This window comes from Microtus pennsylvanicus, chromosome 12 (genome assembly GCF_037038515.1).
Source record: "Microtus pennsylvanicus isolate mMicPen1 chromosome 12, mMicPen1.hap1, whole genome shotgun sequence".
Lineage (NCBI taxonomy): Eukaryota > Metazoa > Chordata > Mammalia > Rodentia > Cricetidae > Microtus > Microtus pennsylvanicus.
Window position 1 is genome coordinate 95,989,885 of NC_134590.1, and position 26,471 is coordinate 96,016,355.

Below are 26,471 nucleotides of genomic sequence, written 5' to 3' on the forward strand. Positions count from 1 at the left end.
CTGAGTAAAGGTGTTATGCTTCCTTTTATTGTATATTTAGTGTGTGTGTGTGTGTGTGTGTGTGTGAGAGAGAGAGAGAGAGAGAGAGATTCATTATGAAATCAAAAGTCAGTCAACAACAGCAAACTTTGTATTTATTTGTCCATCCACGTATTTGCTTGTTTACTTACTTACTTACTTACTTACTCACTCACTCACCCACTTCATTTATTATTTATTTATTTATTTATTTGCAGTGGAAGACTTAATTCAGTAAGAATGATCAGAAGGGTAGGTAGGGTATCCTTGGGAAAAGAGTAAGATATCACGATGACTTTCCCTTCCAAGAGGGAGCTTTCTAGTAAGACGTGAAACCACAGTTTCAAGGGCCCGCTTTCCACAAGTCCTTTTCCAAGGTCAGGCATTTCTTAGGTAAGCAAGGGTCTCCATTCATTCCCTTTGAGGAACTCTCAGGCCCTGCCCTGACATTAACCTCTGACTCCTGCCTATTGTCAAGGCCAATGGGACACTCCTCAGCCCCTCCCTGACCTGAGGTGACCTGAGAAGCCACAGCCCACCCCAGTTCACAGGCCTCTCTTTATCTATCTATCTAACTAAGTAACTGTACAGCATAAAATGTGGAATCTCTTCTCAATGAAATGCTGTTGGCAGCCATTCGATGAATTTATTCTCATCTCAGATCCTGTCCAGCAGGGATGTCTTCTTTCCGTGTTTCTTCTTCTTTTGTATGTTGCAGTCAGTTCAGATGTGCTGGTATATGGTGAGAAAGAGAGAGAGAGAGAAATGGAATTGCTTTTTATTTATTTGAAGAGTTTTAATGATTTAATATTCAGCTATTTCCAGCCTTATTTACCAGCACATTTATTATTACCAGCGAGCACCTTCCTCTGAAAACATTGGAATCGCCCCCCATCTGTACATGTCATGCACGTGCGTGCATATGTGTGTGTGTGTGTGTGTGTGTGAGCGTGTGCGCATCCCATCTATCTATCTATCTATCTATCTATCTATCTATCTATCTATCTATCTATCTATCTATCTATCTATCTATGTATCCCTTCATCAAATTCCATTTTAGGAGCTGCTATGCTGACCAGTGACATGGAGGCCACCATTTTCTTAGCCAGTGACAGTCAGGAGACAGAAAGAAGGAAAGAAAGGAAGAAAGGAAGAAAGAATCTACATTCCCAAAGAAAGAAAAAAATTAAGTAAATTTTAAAAAGTAAAAAAAAAATTAAGAAAGTAAGTAAATACATACATAAAAATAGACATAAAGAATGAATAAATGAATAAAACTAAATAATAATTGAAACATTCAATAAGTAAATGAGTCACGCTAAATCAGCAGATAAATAAACAGATATATGAAAGAAGATAAGGAAGTGAAGGAATGAATGAACAAGTAAGTAAGTAAGTAAGTAAGTAAATAACTAGGTGGGTCATTTTTTTTAAAGAAGTAAGTAAATGAGATGGGCTGAACAGATAGTAAGTAAGTAAGTAAGTAAGCAAGCAAGCAAGCAAGCAATCGTGAAAAAAAAATGAGAGCCGGGCGATGGTGGCGCACGCCTTTAATCCCAGTACTCGGGAGGCAGAGGTAGGCGGATCTCTGTGAGTTCGAGACCAGCCTGGTCTACAGTGCTAGTTCCAGGACAGGCTCCAAAGCCACAGAGAAACCCTGTCTCGAAAAACCAAAAAAAAAAAAAAAAAAGAGAGAGAGAGACACATCCATTCAATCCATAAAAGACAAAACGTGGAAATAAACATGTAAACTGGTCGACCCACCCAAAGCAGGAGGGAGGTCTCTGTCCAGCAGGGCCGTCTTCTTTCCAAGTTGCAGTCAGTCAGATCTCTGGGCAAACAGAAAAAGAAAGCAATTGTTTTCTACTTGAACAGTTTTAATATTACTCAAATGAATTAATATTCAGCTATTTATTCCCAGCCTTATTTACAACTGGATGCCCACCGAGCACCTTCCTCTCATAGCTAGCCCCTTCTACCCCTGCCCCATCTGGACAGATAGACAGGATGTATGTATGTATGTATGTATAAATAAATAAATAATAAAAAAGTAAAATAAAAATAAGTAAATAAATAAATTTAAAAAAAAGTGTTTGGTGAGTGGGGCGTGTTGGCATAGAGAACAAAAGAGATAAACTAACCACCAACACATTGAAGAATGACATCAGTCAATCAAGACATGGAAAAAGACAACTGGTCGACCCAAGTTCACAAGGCCAACTGGTCGACCCCGGTACTTAGTATTTTAAGGCCAAATATTTAATCGGACAACTGGTCGACCCGCTTCCAGTCCGTCAAAAAAAAGGAAGTGCACAGAGACAACTGGTCGACCCGTCAGGTCTAGGAAGATATAATATATATTATACATTAAAAAAAAAAAAAAAAGAGTCCAGCGGGACATCTGGTCGACCCGCCGCATCCCCGGGGGAAAAAAATGGCCTCCCGCCCGGTGGGAGGGACTACTGGTCTACCCCGGTCCTTTGGAGAAGGAGGTGGAGAGGGGGGAAAAAAAAGTGCGCCCAACCTCCGCCGCCTCCCCGACAGGCGCGCCGCGGCGCCACGGCGCGCGAGCGGAGGTCGGCGGCGAGAGGGGGCCCGGGGCGCCGCCAGACCCTCGCCCATCCTCCCCCGCGAAGAGGGATGGAGAGGGAAAGGCGCGCGCCCGGGAAAGAGGGGACACACCCGCGGGCCGCTGCGGTGCGGTGAGGCAAGCAGCGGGAGTGGACGGAGGAGAGCGAGAGCGGGAAGAGAGCCGCCGTCCGCCGTGAGCCGCCAGTGGCAGAGCCAGACACGGGTCCTCGGACGGGGCGAGGAGGGCGGGCGAGCCGGCGCCCGTCCCCCTTCCCCCTCTCTCGACCTCTCTCTCACGACCGCCACGAGCGCCCGTGCGCACGCACACTTCCGTGCGCACAACACACGTGCGACCCGGGGAGCGCGCCTCCCGGCGAGAACTCGGGCGAGGCAGGCGAGCGGGCGGGCAGAGCCGCCGCCGCTGCTCTCTCACGTTAATGATCCTTCCGCAGGTTCACCTACGGAAACCTTGTTACGACTTTTACTTCCTCTAGATAGTCAAGTTGGTGAACAACCACAAATAAGCAAACAAATAGAGAGATAATAACAATAAAAATATTTGAGAGTTCAAATAATTGACTTCATCCACAATAAAAGAATATAAAAATAAAAATATCAAATGCACTTGAACACATTGGCACAGGAGAACGCTTGCTAAATAGAACCCCAGTAGCACAGACACTGAGAGAAAAAGAAAAAAAAGAAAAAAGAAAAAAAAAAGAAAAACAAAACAAAAAAAAGAACAAAGAAAAAAACTAAAGAGAGAAAAAAAAGAAAAAAAAAGAAAAGAAGAAGAAGAAAAAAAAGAAAAAAAGAAAAAAAAGAAAAAAAAAGAAAGAAAAAAGAAAAAAAAAGAAAAAAAAACAGACACTGAGTGAAACAATTAATAAGTGAGACCTCCTGAAACTGAAAAGCTTCTGTAAAGCAAAGAACATGGCCAACAAGACAAAACGACGGCCTTACAGAATGGGAAAAGATCTTCACTAATCTCCAAAATACACAAAGAAGTCGAGAAATTGGTCATCCAAAGAACAAATAATCCAATTTTAAAAAATGGAGTACAGACCTAAACAGAGAACTCTCAACAGAGGGATCTAAAATGGTTGAAAGACACTTAAATGTATTTAGTGATTATATTTCTTTTCCCTTAGGGATAAAGAAATGGAGAAGTTCTTTGAAGCAGTAAGTCACAAAAACACCAGGCCGTTAAACTTCAGCTACAGGGAAACCCTGTCTCGTGGAAAAACAAAACAACAACAACAACAACAAAAAAAAAATCCTGAAGCCAGTGATCATTGCAAACATCTGTATGTTCAGATACTGAGCCTGAGCAAGTTAGAGTGTCACAGATTTGCTGCAATTCATTGCAAATTTCATGTGGATCACAAATCCTGCTCAAGTTACAGCTGTTAGTGTCAGTGTGAACCTTGACACCATCTCTACTGGATTCCTGTCAGCTGGGCTCCGGTCTGCTAGAAAAGCAGAAGAACTAAGGTACCGTAATTAACCTCTTCTGTGCCCCACCTGCAAGAACACTCTGTAAGCTACAGTTCTGAAAACAGCCTGGTCCTGGCATAAGAACAGACAGGAGGACCAATGGAACCGAATAGAAGACCCGGATATCGATCCACACATCTTCGAACACCTGATCTTTGATAAAGAAGTCAAAAATATCCAATAGAAAAAAAAAGAAAGCATGTGAGTTCAAGACCAGCCTGGTCTACAAGAGCTAGTTCCAGGACAGGCTCCAAAAAAAAAAAAAAACTACAGAACAACCCTGTCTCGAAAAAAAAAAAGAAAGAAAGAAAGAAAGAAAGAAAGAAAGAAAGAAGAAAAAGAAAACAGTGCTGTCCTCGAAAATGCCCTCTCCCTTTGAACACGGCCCCTCCTTTGGGCTGAGTTTCCCACACAGCTCTGATGATGCAGGAGGATGCCGAGGGCCCAGTTGGTGCCTGTATCTGTGCCTTGGCAGCAGCTATTCATGTCTTGCCACTCAGAGTCAAATTCCCTTAAGTTTAGCCTTCCCTAAGTGCTTGTTCACTTCAGAAGACTCAACCCTCATCTTCCATGTCCTCCTGGCCTAATTTCTCATATTACTGTTTTACTGAGTATGAATCAGTAATATGAGATGTTCAGGAGAGGGAGGAAGGGTCATTCATGAAAAAAGTGAGTGTTCAACTAACTAACTCCCCATGGGTTCAGGAAGTAGTGAGAAGATATTAATGAAGCAGGGAGAAATTTCTGGTTTTGGAAGGAGGAAATCCTGAATGGCTCCCTCTGTGTCGGAGGAGAGACTCCTGGAAAGGAAACCTCAGGTTCCGGTTGGTCGGTCGGTCGGTCGGTCAGTTCGGGGAGAAATATCAGCAAGGAGGTAAAGGCCGTGCCTCACGACATCAGCAGTCCCTTCTCTGGAAATTCCACGGTATCCCAGAGAGCTCTCGGAATTTTGTGATGTCACTCGTGTCCTAGAAACGCCAACTGCCCTCAAGACACACTCTCTCGGTGCCTATAAGACTCGGTTCTAGACATGTTGTCTAGAGAATGGAGATCGTTCGTGGAGAGGCCAGAGGGAGGAAGAAGAAAGCTGGCCTCAGATCTCACAGGAAAACATGGAGAAATAATTAGTGGTCCTGGGGAAGACGAAGTGAGTTCACCACTAGCAGGGACTAGAGAGATTTCTGGATGTGATGGCTTTGAGACTTCCAGGGCTAGGGCTCAGGAACTGGGAGGTTTCTGGGATGAAACAGGTCTGTCTGTCTTGTTTCTCTGAGTTCCTAAAGGGCCAACCCACATCAAAGATTCACGATAGTTGATTTGACAAAGTCGGGAATTGACAAGGAGTGCGGAAGGAGTCAGTGAGATTTCAATACCAGCACTGACTGCACATCATCACCCCCCCCCCCCCCGGTCCTTTTCGTTGTGTAGCAATAATAATAGAGAAAGGGGAGTAGTGCTCTGCCAAAGCCCGTATTTTACCATGCCTTATATCACAGCCATTAGCAGGGTTGAGGCATCAAGTGCTGCAGTCAGTCCGACTCCTGTGACCCCCCTAAGGTTTCTGGCTTCCCAGTTTTGAGTGACACCATGGTCTCCAGTTCAGCTTGAGAGCTCTTTAAGAGCCAATGGAGGAGAGAGTGGAAAGAGACTGCCATTTTTTTCTTTTTCCTTGTCTTTCTTTCTTTTGCTGTTTTGCTTTGTTTTTCAAGAAAGGGTTTCTTTGTGTATCTTGGGCTGTCCTAAAACTCACTCTGTAAATCAGGCCATCTTTGAATTCACAGAGATCTGTGTGTGTGCTGTGATTAAAGCCCGGCTGAGACTGCAATTTCTTGTTAGCTCTGGGTGTCCTGAGCTGTTAGTAAGTGACAATGGCTCTGTGTTGTGAATCTCTGTGAATCCAGACTATGTTATGTCCTTCAATGACATGAGTCTGAAGCATCAAGCACCCACCCACCCCTATACTCCCTGAGGTCTCTGAAGTCACACACAGCGCAGCCTCTATGGGTCTGAATAAGGCTTAGAAAGCTTTTCCCTGGTTCACCTGGTGCAGAGGAAACCAGGTAAGTTCTGAGAGACATGCACCACCTTCCTACAGAAAGAAGGGAGGACTGATTAGCTAATACCCACAGAGGGGGAAACTCAAGTCTGGTATTTCAGACAGAACCTGCTTGGACAAAGTCTCATCTGTCAGTCACTTCCTGAGGGAAGGAGGGAGGGAGGGAGGGAGGGAGGGAGGGAGGGAGGGAGGGAGGGAGGAAGGAAGGACCACAATTATCTCTCCTCTGTGTCCTTTTTACGCTCTTTCCATGCTCTGATGAATATTGTGATTCAAGTTGGCCATGTCCCCTTTTCCACAGCATGTGCACTGTGGCTCTAGATCAAGGAATCAGTTTGTTTGTGTGTTTTGCTCTATCTAGGAGAAGCACCATAGCAGTTGCATACTGACTGAGAAATTTGATTTTTAGGAAATGATTTTTCATATCTGTGAGTGGTCTCTCCATAGATAGCCACTCATCTTTCTTTAAACTTGAGTATAGGAATGAATGATCCCTCCCTCCCTCCCTCCCTCTCTCCCTCTTCATGGGAATGAGTGTCTGCTCTTGCATTGAGGGCTCCCCAGTTCTCAGCATCTCCAGCCCAACCTGTCACAAGCTGATCACACATTTGCAAACTTGGGATATATTCTGCTGAAGTTTTGGGATAATGAATTTCATCAACTATGGGACTAACTTTGTTCTGACAGGACACTCACTCACAATCTCTCCTCATCACACCCACATAGTGTAACAACTTTGTGTTTCCTCCACAATGTGCTCATTTCTGTCAGGGAACTGAAAGCCGGCCAGCCAGCCAACACTATTTTTCCTTGTTTCTCATTTTGTTCTTATATTCTGTCTCTCCCCCCCCCCCCGCCTGGAAAACTTTCAGAGTTCACTCTGCCCCCTGAGTAAAGGTGTTATGCTTCCTTTTATTGTATATTTAGTGTGTGTGTGTGTGTGTGTGTGTGTGTGAGAGAGAGAGAGAGAGAGAGAGATTCATTATGAAATCAAAAGTCAGTCAACAACAGCAAACTTTGTATTTATTTGTCCATCCACGTATTTGCTTGTTTACTTACTTACTTACTTACTTACTCACTCACTCACTCACTCACTCACCCACTTCATTTATTATTTATTTATTTATTTATTTGCAGTGGAAGACTTAATTCAGTAAGAATGATCAGAAGGGTAGGTAGGGTATCCTTGGGAAAAGAGTAAGATATCACGATGACTTTCCCTTCCAAGAGGGAGCTTTCTAGTAAGACGTGAAACCACAGTTTCAAGGGCCCGCTTTCCACAAGTCCTTTTCCAAGGTCAGGCATTTCTTAGGTAAGCAAGGGTCTCCATTCATTCCCTTTGAGGAACTCTCAGGCCCTGCCCTGACATTAACCTCTGACTCCTGCCTATTGTCAAGGCCAATGGGACACTCCTCAGCCCCTCCCTGACCTGAGGTGACCTGAGAAGCCACAGCCCACCCCAGTTCACAGGCCTCTCTTTATCTATCTATCTAACTAAGTAACTGTACAGCATAAAATGTGGAATCTCTTCTCAATGAAATGCTGTTGGCAGCCATTCGATGAATTTATTCTCATCTCAGATCCTGTCCAGCAGGGATGTCTTCTTTCCGTGTTTCTTCTTCTTTTGTATGTTGCAGTCACTTCAGATGTGCTGGTATATGGTGAGAAAGAGAGAGAGAGAGAAATGGAATTGCTTTTTATTTATTTGAAGAGTTTTAATGATTTAATATTCAGCTATTTCCAGCCTTATTTACCAGCACATTTATTATTACCAGCGAGCACCTTCCTCTGAAAACATTGGAATCGCCCCCCATCTGTACATGTCATGCACGTGCGTGCATATGTGTGTGTGTGTGTGTGTGTGTGTGTGAGCGTGTGCGCATCCCATCTATCTATCTATCTATCTATCTATCTATCTATCTATCTATCTATCTATCTATGTATCCCTTCATCAAATTCCATTTTAGGAGCTGCTATGCTGACCAGTGACATGGAGGCCACCATTTTCTTAGCCAGTGACAGTCAGGAGACAGAAAGAAGGAAAGAAAGGAAGAAAGGAAGAAAGAATCTACATTCCCAAAGAAAGAAAAAAATTAAGTAAATTTTAAAAAGTAAAAAAAAAATTAAGAAAGTAAGTAAATACATACATAAAAATAGACATAAAGAATGAATAAATGAATAAAACTAAATAATAATTGAAACATTTAATAAGTAAATGAGTCACGCTAAATCAGCAGATAAATAAACAGATATATGAAAGAAGATAAGGAAGTGAAGGAATGAATGAACAAGTAAGTAAGTAAGTAAGTAAGTAAATAACTAGGTGGGTCATTTTTTTTAAAGAAGTAAGTAAATGAGATGGGCTGAACAGATAGTAAGTAAGTAAGTAAGTAAGCAAGCAAGCAAGCAAGCAATCGTGAAAAAAAAATGAGAGCCGGGCGATGGTGGCGCACGCCTTTAATCCCAGTACTCGGGAGGCAGAGGTAGGCGGATCTCTGTGAGTTCGAGACCAGCCTGGTCTACAGTGCTAGTTCCAGGACAGGCTCCAAAGCCACAGAGAAACCCTGTCTCGAAAAACCAAAAAAAAAAAAAAAAAAAGAGAGAGAGAGACACATCCATTCAATCCATAAAAGACAAAACGTGGAAATAAACATGTAAACTGGTCGACCCACCCAAAGCAGGAGGGAGGTCTCTGTCCAGCAGGGCCGTCTTCTTTCCAAGTTGCAGTCAGTCAGATCTCTGGGCAAACAGAAAAAGAAAGCAATTGTTTTCTACTTGAACAGTTTTAATATTACTCAAATGAATTAATATTCAGCTATTTATTCCCAGCCTTATTTACAACTGGATGCCCACCGAGCACCTTCCTCTCATAGCTAGCCCCTTCTACCCCTGCCCCATCTGGACAGATAGACAGGATGTATGTATGTATGTATGTATAAATAAATAAATAATAAAAAAGTAAAATAAAAATAAGTAAATAAATAAGATTAAAAAAAAGTGTTTGGTGAGTGGGGCGTGTTGGCATAGAGAACAAAAGAGATAAACTAACCACCAACACATTGAAGAATGACATCAGTCAATCAAGACATGGAAAAAGACAACTGGTCGACCCAAGTTCACAAGGCCAACTGGTCGACCCCGGTACTTAGGATTTTAAGGCCAAATATTTAATCGGACAACTGGTCGACCCGCTTCCAGTCCGTCAAAAAAAAGGAAGTGCACAGAGACAACTGGTCGACCCGTCAGGTCTAGGAAGATATAATATATATTATACATTAAAAAAAAAAAAAAAAAGAGTCCAGCGGGACATCTGGTCGACCCGCCGCATCCCCGGGGGAAAAAAAATGGCCTCCCGCCCGGTGGGAGGGACTACTGGTCTACCCCGGTCCTTTGGAGAAGGAGGTGGAGAGGGGGGAAAAAAAAGTGCGCCCAACCTCCGCCGCCTCCCCGACAGGCGCGCCGCGGCGCCACGGCGCGCGAGCGGAGGTCGGCGGCGAGAGGGGGCCCGTGGCGCCGCCAGACCCTCGCCCATCCTCCCCCGCGAAGAGGGATGGAGAGGGAAAGGCGCGCGCCCGGGAAAGAGGGGACACACCCGCGCGCCGCTGCGGTGCGGTGAGGCAAGCAGCGGGAGTGGACGGAGGAGAGCGACAGCGGGAAGAGAGCCGCCGTCCGCCGTGAGCCGCCAGTGGCAGAGCCAGACACGGGTCCTCGGACGGGGCGAGGAGGGCGGGCGAGCCGGCGCCCGTCCCCCTTCCCCCTCTCTCGACCTCTCTCTCACGACCGCCACGAGCGCCCGTGCGCACGCACACTTCCGTGCGCACAACACACGTGCGACCCGGGGAGCGCGCCTCCCGGCGAGAACTCGGGCGAGGCAGGCGAGCGGGCGGGCAGAGCCGCCGCCGCTGCTCTCTCACGTTAATGATCCTTCCGCAGGTTCACCTACGGAAACCTTGTTACGACTTTTACTTCCTCTAGATAGTCAAGTTGGTGAACAACCACAAATAAGCAAACAAATAGAGAGATAATAACAATAAAAATATTTGAGAGTTCAAATAATTGACTTCATCCACAATAAAAGAATATAAAAATAAAAATATCAAATGCACTTGAACACATTGGCACAGGAGAACGCTTGCTAAATAGAACCCCAGTAGCACAGACACTGAGAGAAAAAGAAAAAAAAGAAAAAAGAAAAAAAAAAGAAAAACAAAACAAAGAAAAAGAACAAAGAAAAAAACTAAAGAGAGAAAAAAAGAAAAAAAAAAGAAAAGAAGAAGAAGAAAAAAAAGAAAAAAAGAAAAAAAGAAAAAAAAGAAAAAAAAAGAAAGAAAAAAGAAAAAAAAAGAAAAAAAAACAGACACTGAGAGAAACAATTAATAAGTGAGACCTCCTGAAACTGAAAAGCTTCTGTAAAGCAAAGAACATGGCCAACAAGACAAAACGACGGCCTTACAGAATGGGAAAAGATCTTCACTAATCTCCAAAATACACAAAGAAGTCGAGAAATTGGTCATCCAAAGAACAAATAATCCAATTTTAAAAAATGGAGTACAGACCTAAACAGAGAACTCTCAACAGAGGGATCTAAAATGGTTGAAAGACACTTAAATGTATTTAGTGATTATATTTCTTTTCCCTTAGGGATAAAGAAATGGAGAAGTTCTTTGAAGCAGTAAGTCACAAAAACACCAGGCCGTTAAACTTCAGCTACAGGGAAACCCTGTCTCGTGGAAAAACAAAACAACAACAACAACAACAAAAAAAAAATCCTGAAGCCAGTGATCATTGCAAACATCTGTATGTTCAGATACTGAGCCTGAGCAAGTTAGAGTGTCACAGATTTGCTGCAATTCATTGCAAATTTCATGTGGATCACAAATCCTGCTCAAGTTACAGCTGTTAGTGTCAGTGTGAACCTTGACACCATCTCTACTGGATTCCTGTCAGCTGGGCTCCGGTCTGCTAGAAAAGCAGAAGAACTAAGGTACCGTAATTAACCTCTTCTGTGCCCCACCTGCAAGAACACTCTGTAAGCTACAGTTCTGAAAACAGCCTGGTCCTGGCATAAGAACAGACAGGAGGACCAATGGAACCGAATAGAAGACCCGGATATCGATCCACACATCTTCGAACACCTGATCTTTGATAAAGAAGTCAAAAATATCCAATAGAAAAAAAAAGAAAGCATGTGAGTTCAAGACCAGCCTGGTCTACAAGAGCTAGTTCCAGGACAGGCTCCAAAAAAAAAAAAACTACAGAACAACCCTGTCTCGAAAAAAAAAAAGAAAGAAAGAAAGAAAGAAAGAAAGAAAGAAAGAAGAAAAAGAAAACAGTGCTGTCCTCGAAAATGCCCTCTCCCTTTGAACACGGCCCCTCCTTTGGGCTGAGTTTCCCACACAGCTCTGATGATGCAGGAGGATGCCGAGGGCCCAGTTGGTGCCTGTATCTGTGCCTTGGCAGCAGCTATTCATGTCTTGCCACTCAGAGTCAAATTCCCTTAAGTTTAGCCTTCCCTAAGTGCTTGTTCACTTCAGAAGACTCAACCCTCATCTTCCATGTCCTCCTGGCCTAATTTCTCATATTACTGTTTTACTGAGTATGAATCAGTAATATGAGATGTTCAGGAGAGGGAGGAAGGGTCATTCATGAAAAAAGTGAGTGTTCAACTAACTAACTCCCCATGGGTTCAGGAAGTAGTGAGAAGATATTAATGAAGCAGAGAGAAATTTCTGGTTTTGGAAGGAGGAAATCCTGAATGGCTCCCTCTGTGTCGGAGGAGAGACTCCTGGAAAGGAAACCTCAGGTTCCGGTTGGTCGGTCGGTCGGTCGGTCGGTCAGTTCGGGGAGAAATATCAGCAAGGAGGTAAAGGCCGTGCCTCACGACATCAGCAGTCCCTTCTCTGGAAATTCCACGGTATCCCAGAGAGCTCTCGGAATTTTGTGATGTCACTCGTGTCCTAGAAACGCCAACTGCCCTCAAGACACACTCTCTCGGTGCCTATAAGACTCGGTTCTAGACATGTTGTCTAGAGAATGGAGATCGTTCGTGGAGAGGCCAGAGGGAGGAAGAAGAAAGCTGGCCTCAGATCTCACAGGAAAACATGGAGAAATAATTAGTGGTCCTGGGGAAGACGAAGTGAGTTCACCACTAGCAGGGACTAGAGAGATTTCTGGATGTGATGGCTTTGAGACTTCCAGGGCTAGGGCTCAGGAACTGGGAGGTTTCTGGGATGAAACAGGTCTGTCTGTCTTGTTTCTCTGAGTTCCTAAAGGGCCAACCCACATCAAAGATTCACGATAGTTGATTTGACAAAGTCGGGAATTGACAAGGAGTGCGGAAGGAGTCAGTGAGATTTCAATACCAGCACTGACTGCACATCATCACCCCCCCCCCCGGTCCTTTTCGTTGTGTAGCAATAATAATAGAGAAAGGGGAGTAGTGCTCTGCCAAAGCCCGTATTTTACCATGCCTTATATCACAGCCATTAGCAGGGTTGAGGCATCAAGTGCTGCAGTCAGTCCGACTCCTGTGACCCCCCTAAGGTTTCTGGCTTCCCAGTTTTGAGTGACACCATGGTCTCCAGTTCAGCTTGAGAGCTCTTTAAGAGCCAATGGAGGAGAGAGTGGAAAGAGACTGCCATTTTTTTCTTTTTCCTTGTCTTTCTTTCTTTTGCTGTTTTGCTTTGTTTTTCAAGAAAGGGTTTCTTTGTGTATCTTGGGCTGTCCTAAAACTCACTCTGTAAATCAGGCCATCTTTGAATTCACAGAGATCTGTGTGTGTGCTGTGATTAAAGCCCGGCTGAGACTGCAATTTCTTGTTAGCTCTGGGTGTCCTGAGCTGTTAGTAAGTGACAATGGCTCTGTGTTGTGAATCTCTGTGAATCCAGACTATGTTATGTCCTTCAATGACATGAGTCTGAAGCATCAAGCACCCACCCACCCCTATACTCCCTGAGGTCTCTGAAGTCACACACAGCGCAGCCTCTATGGGTCTGAATAAGGCTTAGAAAGCTTTTCCCTGGTTCACCTGGTGCAGAGGAAACCAGGTAAGTTCTGAGAGACATGCACCACCTTCCTACAGAAAGAAGGGAGGACTGATTAGCTAATACCCACAGAGGGGGAAACTCAAGTCTGGTATTTCAGACAGAACCTGCTTGGACAAAGTCTCATCTGTCAGTCACTTCCTGAGGGAAGGAGGGAGGGAAGGAGGGAGGGAGGGAGGGAGGGAAGGAGGGAGGAAGGAAGGACCACAATTATCTCTCCTCTGTGTCCTTTTTACGCTCTTTCCATGCTCTGATGAATATTGTGATTCAAGTTGGCCATGTCCCCTTTTCCACAGCATGTGCACTGTGGCTCTAGATCAAGGAATCAGTTTGTTTGTGTGTTTTGCTCTATCTAGGAGAAGCACCATAGCAGTTGCATACTGACTGAGAAATTTGATTTTTAGGAAATGATTTTTCATATCTGTGAGTGGTCTCTCCATAGATAGCCACTCATCTTTCTTTAAACTTGAGTATAGGAATGAATGATCCCTCCCTCCCTCCCTCCCTCTCTCCCTCTTCATGGGAATGAGTGTCTGCTCTTGCATTGAGGGCTCCCCAGTTCTCAGCATCTCCAGCCCAACCTGTCACAAGCTGATCACACATTTGCAAACTTGGGATATATTCTGCTGAAGTTTTGGGATAATGAATTTCATCAACTATGGGACTAACTTTGTTCTGACAGGACACTCACTCACAATCTCTCCTCATCACACCCACATAGTGTAACAACTTTGTGTTTCCTCCACAATGTGCTCATTTCTGTCAGGGAACTGAAAGCCGGCCAGCCAGCCAACACTATTTTTCCTTGTTTCTCATTTTGTTCTTATATTCTGTCTCTCCCCCCCCCCCCCCCCGCCTGGAAAACTTTCAGAGTTCACTCTGCCCCCTGAGTAAAGGTGTTATGCTTCCTTTTATTGTATATTTAGTGTGTGTGTGTGTGTGTGTGTGTGAGAGAGAGAGAGAGAGAGAGAGAGAGATTCATTATGAAATCAAAAGTCAGTCAACAACAGCAAACTTTGTATTTATTTGTCCATCCACGTATTTGCTTGTTTACTTACTTACTTACTTACTTACTCACTCACTCACCCACTTCATTTATTATTTATTTATTTATTTATTTGCAGTGGAAGACTTAATTCAGTAAGAATGATCAGAAGGGTAGGTAGGGTATCCTTGGGAAAAGAGTAAGATATCACGATGACTTTCCCTTCCAAGAGGGAGCTTTCTAGTAAGACGTGAAACCACAGTTTCAAGGGCCCGCTTTCCACAAGTCCTTTTCCAAGGTCAGGCATTTCTTAGGTAAGCAAGGGTCTCCATTCATTCCCTTTGAGGAACTCTCAGGCCCTGCCCTGACATTAACCTCTGACTCCTGCCTATTGTCAAGGCCAATGGGACACTCCTCAGCCCCTCCCTGACCTGAGGTGACCTGAGAAGCCACAGCCCACCCCAGTTCACAGGCCTCTCTTTATCTATCTATCTAACTAAGTAACTGTACAGCATAAAATGTGGAATCTCTTCTCAATGAAATGCTGTTGGCAGCCATTCGATGAATTTATTCTCATCTCAGATCCTGTCCAGCAGGGATGTCTTCTTTCCGTGTTTCTTCTTCTTTTGTATGTTGCAGTCAGTTCAGATGTGCTGGTATATGGTGAGAAAGAGAGAGAGAGAGAAATGGAATTGCTTTTTATTTATTTGAAGAGTTTTAATGATTTAATATTCAGCTATTTCCAGCCTTATTTACCAGCACATTTATTATTACCAGCGAGCACCTTCCTCTGAAAACATTGGAATCGCCCCCCATCTGTACATGTCATGCACGTGCGTGCATATGTGTGTGTGTGTGTGAGCGTGTGCGCATCCCATCTATCTATCTATCTATCTATCTATCTATCTATCTATCTATCTATCTATCTATGTATCCCTTCATCAAATTCCATTTTAGGAGCTGCTATGCTGACCAGTGACATGGAGGCCACCATTTTCTTAGCCAGTGACAGTCAGGAGACAGAAAGAAGGAAAGAAAGGAAGAAAGGAAGAAAGAATCTACATTCCCAAAGAAAGAAAAAAATTAAGTAAATTTTAAAAAGTAAAAAAAAAATTAAGAAAGTAAGTAAATACATACATAAAAATAGACATAAAGAATGAATAAATGAATAAAACTAAATAATAATTGAAACATTCAATAAGTAAATGAGTCACGCTAAATCAGCAGATAAATAAACAGATATATGAAAGAAGATAAGGAAGTGAAGGAATGAATGAACAAGTAAGTAAGTAAGTAAGTAAGTAAATAACTAGGTGGGTCATTTTTTTTAAAGAAGTAAGTAAATGAGATGGGCTGAACAGATAGTAAGTAAGTAAGTAAGTAAGCAAGCAAGCAAGCAAGCAATCGTGAAAAAAAAATGAGAGCCGGGCGATGGTGGCGCACGCCTTTAATCCCAGTACTCGGGAGGCAGAGGTAGGCGGATCTCTGTGAGTTCGAGACCAGCCTGGTCTACAGTGCTAGTTCCAGGACAGGCTCCAAAGCCACAGAGAAACCCTGTCTCGAAAAACCAAAAAAAAAAAAAAAAGAGAGAGAGAGACACATCCATTCAATCCATAAAAGACAAAACGTGGAAATAAACATGTAAACTGGTCGACCCACCCAAAGCAGGAGGGAGGTCTCTGTCCAGCAGGGCCGTCTTCTTTCCAAGTTGCAGTCAGTCAGATCTCTGGGCAAACAGAAAAAGAAAGCAATTGTTTTCTACTTGAACAGTTTTAATATTACTCAAATGAATTAATATTCAGCTATTTATTCCCAGCCTTATTTACAACTGGATGCCCACCGAGCACCTTCCTCTCATAGCTAGCCCCTTCTACCCCTGCCCCATCTGGACAGATAGACAGGATGTATGTATGTATGTATAAATAAATAAATAATAAAAAAGTAAAATAAAAATAAGTAAATAAATAAATTTAAAAAAAAGTGTTTGGTGAGTGGGGCGTGTTGGCATAGAGAACAAAAGAGATAAACTAACCACCAACACATTGAAGAATGACATCAGTCAATCAAGACATGGAAAAAGACAACTGGTCGACCCAAGTTCACAAGGCCAACTGGTCGACCCCGGTACTTAGCATTTTAAGGCCAAATATTTAATCGGACAACTGGTCGACCCGCTTCCAGTCCGTCAAAAAAAAGGAAGTGCACAGAGACAACTGGTCGACCCGTCAGGTCTAGGAAGATATAATATATATTATACATTAAAAAAAAAAAAAAAAGAGTCCAGCGGGACATCTGGTCGACCCGCCGCATCCCCGGGGGAAAAAAATGGCCTCCCGCCCGGTGGGAGGGACTACTGGTCTACCCCGGTCCTTTGGAGAAGGAGGTGGAGAGGGGGGAAAAAAAAGTGCGCCCAACCTCCGCCGCCTCCCCGACAGGCGCGCCGCGGCGCCACGGCGCGCGAGCGGATGTCGGCGGCGAGAGGGGGCCCGGGGCGCCGCCAGACCCTCGCCCATCCTCCCCCGCGAAGAGGGATGGAGAGGGAAAGGCGCGCGCCCGGGAAAGAGGGGACACACCCGCGGGCCGCTGCGGTGCGGTGAGGCAAGCAGCGGGAGTGGACGGAGGAGAGCGAGAGCGGGAAGAGAGCCGCCGTCCGCCGTGAGCCGCCAGTGGCAGAGCCAGACACGGGTCCTCGGACGGGGCGAGGAGGGCGGGCGAGCCGGCGCCCGTCCCCCTTCCCCCTCTCTCGACCTCTCTCTCACGACCGCCACGAGCGCCCGTGCGCACGCACACTTCCGTGCGCACAACACACGTGCGACCCGGGGAGCGCGCCTCCCGGCGAGAACTCGGGCGAGGCAGGCGAGCGGGCGGGCAGAGCCGCCGCCGCTGCTCTCTCACGTTAATGATCCTTCCGCAGGTTCACCTACGGAAACCTTGTTACGACTTTTACTTCCTCTAGATAGTCAAGTTGGTGAACAACCACAAATAAGCAAACAAATAGAGAGATAATAACAATAAAAATATTTGAGAGTTCAAATAATTGACTTCATCCACAATAAAAGAATATAAAAATAAAAATATCAAATGCACTTGAACACATTGGCACAGGAGAACGCTTGCTAAATAGAACCCCAGTAGCACAGACACTGAGAGAAAAAGAAAAAAAAGAAAAAAGAAAAAAAAAAGAAAAACAAAACAAAAAAAAGAACAAAGAAAAAAACTAAAGAGAGAAAAAAAAGAAAAAAAAAGAAAAGAAGAAGAAGAAAAAAAAGAAAAAAAGAAAAAAAAGAAAAAAAAAGAAAGAAAAAAGAAAAAAAAAGAAAAAAAAACAGACACTGAGTGAAACAATTAATAAGTGAGACCTCCTGAAACTGAAAAGCTTCTGTAAAGCAAAGAACATGGCCAACAAGACAAAACGACGGCCTTACAGAATGGGAAAAGATCTTCACTAATCTCCAAAATACACAAAGAAGTCGAGAAATTGGTCATCCAAAGAACAAATAATCCAATTTTAAAAAATGGAGTACAGACCTAAACAGAGAACTCTCAACAGAGGGATCTAAAATGGTTGAAAGACACTTAAATGTATTTAGTGATTATATTTCTTTTCCCTTAGGGATAAAGAAATGGAGAAGTTCTTTGAAGCAGTAAGTCACAAAAACACCAGGCCGTTAAACTTCAGCTACAGGGAAACCCTGTCTCGTGGAAAAACAAAACAACAACAACAACAACAAAAAAAAAATCCTGAAGCCAGTGATCATTGCAAACATCTGTATGTTCAGATACTGAGCCTGAGCAAGTTAGAGTGTCACAGATTTGCTGCAATTCATTGCAAATTTCATGTGGATCACAAATCCTGCTCAAGTTACAGCTGTTAGTGTCAGTGTGAACCTTGACACCATCTCTACTGGATTCCTGTCAGCTGGGCTCCGGTCTGCTAGAAAAGCAGAAGAACTAAGGTACCGTAATTAACCTCTTCTGTGCCCCACCTGCAAGAACACTCTGTAAGCTACAGTTCTGAAAACAGCCTGGTCCTGGCATAAGAACAGACAGGAGGACCAATGGAACCGAATAGAAGACCCGGATATCGATCCACACATCTTCGAACACCTGATCTTTGATAAAGAAGTCAAAAATATCCAATAGAAAAAAAAAGAAAGCATGTGAGTTCAAGACCAGCCTGGTCTACAAGAGCTAGTTCCAGGACAGGCTCCAAAAAAAAAAAAAACTACAGAACAACCCTGTCTCGAAAAAAAAAAAGAAAGAAAGAAAGAAAGAAAGAAAGAAAGAAGAAAAAGAAAACAGTGCTGTCCTCGAAAATGCCCTCTCCCTTTGAACACGGCCCCTCCTTTGGGCTGAGTTTCCCACACAGCTCTGATGATGCAGGAGGATGCCGAGGGCCCAGTTGGTGCCTGTATCTGTGCCTTGGCAGCAGCTATTCATGTCTTGCCACTCAGAGTCAAATTCCCTTAAGTTTAGCCTTCCCTAAGTGCTTGTTCACTTCAGAAGACTCAACCCTCATCTTCCATGTCCTCCTGGCCTAATTTCTCATATTACTGTTTTACTGAGTATGAATCAGTAATATGAGATGTTCAGGAGAGGGAGGAAGGGTCATTCATGAAAAAAGTGAGTGTTCAACTAACTAACTCCCCATGGGTTCAGGAAGTAGTGAGAAGATATTAATGAAGCAGGGAGAAATTTCTGGTTTTGGAAGGAGGAAATCCTGAATGGCTCCCTCTGTGTCGGAGGAGAGACTCCTGGAAAGGAAACCTCAGGTTCCGGTTGGTCGGTCGGTCGGTCGGTCAGTTCGGGGAGAAATATCAGCAAGGAGGTAAAGGCCGTGCCTCACGACATCAGCAGTCCCTTCTCTGGAAATTCCACGGTATCCCAGAGAGCTCTCGGAATTTTGTGATGTCACTCGTGTCCTAGAAACGCCAACTGCCCTCAAGACACACTCTCTCGGTGCCTATAAGACTCGGTTCTAGACATGTTGTCTAGAGAATGGAGATCGTTCGTGGAGAGGCCAGAGGGAGGAAGAAGAAAGCTGGCCTCAGATCTCACAGGAAAACATGGAGAAATAATTAGTGGTCCTGGGGAAGACGAAGTGAGTTCACCACTAGCAGGGACTAGAGAGATTTCTGGATGTGATGGCTTTGAGACTTCCAGGGCTAGGGCTCAGGAACTGGGAGGTTTCTGGGATGAAACAGGTCTGTCTGTCTTGTTTCTCTGAGTTCCTAAAGGGCCAACCCACATCAAAGATTCACGATAGTTGATTTGACAAAGTCGGGAATTGACAAGGAGTGCGGAAGGAGTCAGTGAGATTTCAATACCAGCACTGACTGCACATCATCACCCCCCCCCCCGGTCCTTTTCGTTGTGTAGCAATAATAATAGAGAAAGGGGAGTAGTGCTCTGCCAAAGCCCGTATTTTACCATGCCTTATATCACAGCCATTAGCAGGGTTGAGGCATCAAGTGCTGCAGTCAGTCCGACTCCTGTGACCCCCCTAAGGTTTCTGGCTTCCCAGTTTTGAGTGACACCATGGTCTCCAGTTCAGCTTGAGAGCTCTTTAAGAGCCAATGGAGGAGAGAGTGGAAAGAGACTGCCATTTTTTTCTTTTTCCTTGTCTTTCTTTCTTTTGCTGTTTTGCTTTGTTTTTCAAGAAAGGGTTTCTTTGTGTATCTTGGGCTGTCCTAAAACTCACTCTGTAAATCAGGCCATCTTTGAATTCACAGAGATCTGTGTGTGTGCTGTGATTAAAGCCCGGCTGAGACTGCAATTTCTTGTTAGCTCTGGGTGTCCTGAGCTGTTAGTAAGTGACAATGGCTCTGTGTTGTGAATCTCTGTGAATCCAGACTATGTTATGTCCTTCAATGACATGAGTCTGAAGCATCAAGCACCCACCCACCCCTATACTCCCTGAGGTCTCTGAAGTCACACACAGCGCAGCCTCTATGGGTCTGAATAAGGCTTAGAAAGCTTTTCCCTGGTTCACCTGGTGCAGAGGAAACCAGGTAAGTTCTGAGAGACATGCACCACCTTCCTACAGAAAGAAGGGAGGACTGATTAGCTAATACCCACAGAGGGGGAAACTCAAGTCTGGTATTTCAGACAGAACCTGCTTGGACAAAGTCTCATCTGTCAGTCACTTCCTGAGGGAAGGAGGGAGGGAGGGAGGGAGGGAGGGAGGGAGGGAGGGAGGGAGGAAGGAAGGACCACAATTATCTCTCCTCTGTGTCCTTTTTACGCTCTTTCCATGCTCTGATGAATATTGTGATTCAAGTTGGCCATGTCCCCTTTTCCACAGCATGTGCACTGTGGCTCTAGATCAAGGAATCAGTTTGTTTGTGTGTTTTGCTCTATCTAGGAGAAGCACCATAGCAGTTGCATACTGACTGAGAAATTTGATTTTTAGGAAATGATTTTTCATATCTGTGAGTGGTCTCTCCATAGATAGCCACTCATCTTTCTTTAAACTTGAGTATAGGAATGAATGATCCCTCCCTCCCTCCCTCCCTCTCTCCCTCTTCATGGGAATGAGTGTCTGCTCTTGCATTGAGGGCTCCCCAGTTCTCAGCATCTCCAGCCCAACCTGTCACAAGCTGATCACACATTTGCAAACTTGGGATATATTCTGCTGAAGTTTTGGGATAATGAATTTCATCAACTATGGGACTAACTTTGTTCTGACAGGACACTCACTCACAATCTCTCCTCATCACACCCACATAGTGTAACAACTTTGTGTTTCCTCCACAATGTGCTCATTTCTGTCAGGGAACTGAAAGCCGGCCAGCCAGCCAACACTATTTTTCCTTGTTTCTCATTTTGTTCTTATATTCTGTCTCTCCCCCCCCCCCCGCCTGGAAAACTTTCAGAGTTCACTCTGCCCCCTGAGTAAAGGTGTTATGCTTCCTTTTATTGTATATTTAGTGTGTGTGTGTGTGTGTGTGTGTGTGAGAGAGAGAGAGAGAGAGAGAGATTCATTATGAAATCAAAAGTCAGTCAACAACAGCAAACTTTGTATTTATTTGTCCATCCACGTATTTGCTTGTTTACTTACTTACTTACTTACTTACTCACTCACTCACTCACTCACTCACCCACTTCATTTATTATTTATTTATTTGCAGTGGAAGACTTAATTCAGTAAGAATGATCAGAAGGGTAGGTAGGGTATCCTTGGGAAAAGAGTAAGATATCACGATGACTTTCCCTTCCAAGAGGGAGCTTTCTAGTAAGACGTGAAACCACAGTTTCAAGGGCCCGCTTTCCACAAGTCCTTTTCCAAGGTCAGGCATTTCTTAGGTAAGCAAGGGTCTCCATTCATTCCCTTTGAGGAACTCTCAGGCCCTGCCCTGACATTAACCTCTGACTCCTGCCTATTGTCAAGGCCAATGGGACACTCCTCAGCCCCTCCCTGACCTGAGGTGACCTGAGAAGCCACAGCCCACCCCAGTTCACAGGCCTCTCTTTATCTATCTATCTAACTAAGTAACTGTACAGCATAAAATGTGGAATCTCTTCTCAATGAAATGCTGTTGGCAGCCATTCGATGAATTTATTCTCATCTCAGATCCTGTCCAGCAGGGATGTCTTCTTTCCGTGTTTCTTCTTCTTTTGTATGTTGCAGTCAGTTCAGATGTGCTGGTATATGGTGAGAAAGAGAGAGAGAGAGAAATGGAATTGCTTTTTATTTATTTGAAGAGTTTTAATGATTTAATATTCAGCTATTTCCAGCCTTATTTACCAGCACATTTATTATTACCAGCGAGCACCTTCCTCTGAAAACATTGGAATCGCCCCCCATCTGTACATGTCATGCACGTGCGTGCATATGTGTGTGTGTGTGTGTGTGTGTGTGTGAGCGTGTGCGCATCCCATCTATCTATCTATCTATCTATCTATCTATCTATCTATCTATCTATCTATCTATCTATGTATCCCTTCATCAAATTCAATTTTAGGAGCTGCTATGCTGACCAGTGACATGGAGGCCACCATTTTCTTAGCCAGTGACAGTCAGGAGACAGAAAGAAGGAAAGAAAGGAAGAAAGGAAGAAAGAATCTACATTCCCAAAGAAAGAAAAAAATTAAGTAAATTTTAAAAAGTAAAAAAAAAATTAAGAAAGTAAGTAAATACATACATAAAAATAGACATAAAGAATGAATAAATGAATAAAACTAAATAATAATTGAAACATTTAATAAGTAAATGAGTCACGCTAAATCAGCAGATAAATAAACAGATATATGAAAGAAGATAAGGAAGTGAAGGAATGAATGAACAAGTAAGTAAGTAAGTAAGTAAGTAAATAACTAGGTGGGTCATTTTTTTTAAAGAAGTAAGTAAATGAGATGGGCTGAACAGATAGTAAGTAAGTAAGTAAGTAAGCAAGCAAGCAAGCAAGCAATCGTGAAAAAAAAATGAGAGCCGGGCGATGGTGGCGCACGCCTTTAATCCCAGTACTCGGGAGGCAGAGGTAGGCGGATCTCTGTGAGTTCGAGACCAGCCTGGTCTACAGTGCTAGTTCCAGGACAGGCTCCAAAGCCACAGAGAAACCCTGTCTCGAAAAACCAAAAAAAAAAAAAAAAAAAGAGAGAGAGAGACACATCCATTCAATCCATAAAAGACAAAACGTGGAAATAAACATGTAAACTGGTCGACCCACCCAAAGCAGGAGGGAGGTCTCTGTCCAGCAGGGCCGTCTTCTTTCCAAGTTGCAGTCAGTCAGATCTCTGGGCAAACAGAAAAAGAAAGCAATTGTTTTCTACTTGAACAGTTTTAATATTACTCAAATGAATTAATATTCAGCTATTTATTCCCAGCCTTATTTACAACTGGATGCCCACCGAGCACCTTCCTCTCATAGCTAGCCCCTTCTACCCCTGCCCCATCTGGACAGATAGACAGGATGTATGTATGTATGTATGTATAAATAAATAAATAATAAAAAAGTAAAATAAAAATAAGTAAATAAATAAGATTAAAAAAAAGTGTTTGGTGAGTGGGGTGTGTTGGCATAGAGAACAAAAGAGATAAACTAACCACCAACACATTGAAGAATGACATCAGTCAATCAAGACATGGAAAAAGACAACTGGTCGACCCAAGTTCACAAGGCCAACTGGTCGACCCCGGTACTTAGGATTTTAAGGCCAAATATTTAATCGGACAACTGGTCGACCCGCTTCCAGTCCGTCAAAAAAAAGGAAGTGCACAGAGACAACTGGTCGACCCGTCAGGTCTAGGAAGATATAATATATATTATACATTAAAAAAAAAAAAAAAAGAGTCCAGCGGGACATCTGGTCGACCCGCCGCATCCCCGGGGGAAAAAAAATGGCCTCCCGCCCGGTGGGAGGGACTACTGGTCTACCCCGGTCCTTTGGAGAAGGAGGTGGAGAGGGGGGAAAAAAAAGTGCGCCCAACCTCCGCCGCCTCCCCGACAGGCGCGCCGCGGCGCCACGGCGCGCGAGCGGAGGTCGGCGGCGAGAGGGGGCCCGTGGCGCCGCCAGACCCTCGCCCATCCTCCCCCGCGAAGAGGGATGGAGAGGGAAAGGCGCGCGCCCGGGAAAGAGGGGACACACCCGCGCGCCGCTGCGGTGCGGTGAGGCAAGCAGCGGGAGTGGACGGAGGAGAGCGAGAGCGGGAAGAGAGCCGCCGTCCGCCGTGAGCCGCCAGTGGCAGAGCCAGACATGGGTCCTCGGACGGGGCGAGGAGGGCGGGCGAGCCGGCGCCCGTCCCCCTTCCCCCTCTCTCGACCTCTCTCTCACGACCGCCACGAGCGCCCGTGCGCACGCACACTTCCGTGCGCACAACACACGTGCGACCCGGGGAGCGCGCCTCCCGGCGAGAACTCGGGCGAGGCAGGCGAGCGGGCGGGCAGAGCCGCCGCCGCTGCTCTCTCACGTTAATGATCCTTCCGCAGGTTCACCTACGGAAACCTTGTTACGACTTTTACTTCCTCTAGATAGTCAAGTTGGTGAACAACCACAAATAAGCAAACAAATAGAGAGATAATAACAATAAAAATATTTGAGAGTTCAAATAATTGACTTCATCCACAATAAAAGAATATAAAAATAAAAATATCAAATGCACTTGAACACATTGGCACAGGAGAACGCTTGCTACATAGAACCCCAGTAGCATAGACACTGAGAGAAAAAGAAAAAAAAGAAAAAAGAAAAAAAAAAGAAAAACAAAACAAAAAAAAGAACAAAGAAAAAAACTAAAGAGAGAAAAAAAGAAAAAAAAAGAAAAGAAGAAGAAGAAAAAAAGAAAAAAAGAAAAAAAGAAAAAAAAGAAAAAAAAAAGAAAAAAGAAAAAAAAAGAAAAAAAAACAGACACTGAGTGAAACAATTAATAAGTGAGACCTCCTGAAACTGAAAAGCTTCTGTAAAGCAAAGAACATGGCCAACAAGACAAAACGACGGCCTTACAGAATGGGAAAAGATCTTCACTAATCTCCAAAATACACAAAGAAGTCGAGAAATTGGTCATCCAAAGAACAAATAATCCAATTTTAAAAAATGGAGTACAGACCTAAACAGAGAACTCTCAACAGAGGGATCTAAAATGGTTGAAAGACACTTAAATGTATTTAGTGATTATATTTCTTTTCCCTTAGGGATAAAGAAATGGAGAAGTTCTTTGAAGCAGTAAGTCACAAAAACACCAGGCCGTTAAACTTCAGCTACAGGGAAACCCTGTCTCGTGGAAAAACAAAACAACAACAACAACAACAAAAAAAATCCTGAAGCCAGTGATCATTGCAAACATCTGTATGTTCAGATACTGAGCCTGAGCAAGTTAGAGTGTCACAGATTTGCTGCAATTCATTGCAAATTTCATGTGGATCACAAATCCTGCTCAAGTTACAGCTGTTAGTGTCAGTGTGAACCTTGACACCATCTCTACTGGATTCCTGTCAGCTGGGCTCCGGTCTGCTAGAAAAGCAGAAGAACTAAGGTACCGTAATTAACCTCTTCTGTGCCCCACCTGCAAGAACACTCTGTAAGCTACAGTTCTGAAAACAGCCTGGTCCTGGCATAAGAACAGACAGGAGGACCAATGGAACCGAATAGAAGACCCGGATATCGATCCACACATCTTCGAACACCTGATCTTTGATAAAGAAGTCAAAAATATCCAATAGAAAAAAAAGAAAGCATGTGAGTTCAAGACCAGCCTGGTCTACAAGAGCTAGTTCCAGGACAGGCTCCAAAAAAAAAAAAAACTACAGAACAACCCTGTCTCGAAAAAAAAAAAGAAAGAAAGAAAGAAAGAAAGAAAGAAAGAAAGAAGAAAAAGAAAACAGTGCTGTCCTCGAAAATGCCCTCTCCCTTTGAACACGGCCCCTCCTTTGGGCTGAGTTTCCCACACAGCTCTGATGATGCAGGAGGATGCCGAGGGCCCAGTTGGTGCCTGTATCTGTGCCTTGGCAGCAGCTATTCATGTCTTGCCACTCAGAGTCAAATTCCCTTAAGTTTAGCCTTCCCTAAGTGCTTGTTCACTTCAGAAGACTCAACCCTCATCTTCCATGTCCTCCTGGCCTAATTTCTCATATTACTGTTTTACTGAGTATGAATCAGTAATATGAGATGTTCAGGAGAGGGAGGAAGGGTCATTCATGAAAAAAGTGAGTGTTCAACTAACTAACTCCCCATGGGTTCAGGAAGTAGTGAGAAGATATTAATGAAGCAGAGAGAAATTTCTGGTTTTGGAAGGAGGAAATCCTGAATGGCTCCCTCTGTGTCGGAGGAGAGACTCCTGGAAAGGAAACCTCAGGTTCCGGTTGGTCGGTCGGTCGGTCGGTCGGTCAGTTCGGGGAGAAATATCAGCAAGGAGGTAAAGGCCGTGCCTCACGACATCAGCAGTCCCTTCTCTGGAAATTCCACGGTATCCCAGAGAGCTCTCGGAATTTTGTGATGTCACTCGTGTCCTAGAAACGCCAACTGCCCTCAAGACACACTCTCTCGGTGCCTATAAGACTCGGTTCTAGACATGTTGTCTAGAGAATGGAGATCGTTCGTGGAGAGGCCAGAGGGAGGAAGAAGAAAGCTGGCCTCAGATCTCACAGGAAAACATGGAGAAATAATTAGTGGTCCTGGGGAAGACGAAGTGAGTTCACCACTAGCAGGGACTAGAGAGATTTCTGGATGTGATGGCTTTGAGACTTCCAGGGCTAGGGCTCAGGAACTGGGAGGTTTCTGGGATGAAACAGGTCTGTCTGTCTTGTTTCTCTGAGTTCCTAAAGGGCCAACCCACATCAAAGATTCACGATAGTTGATTTGACAA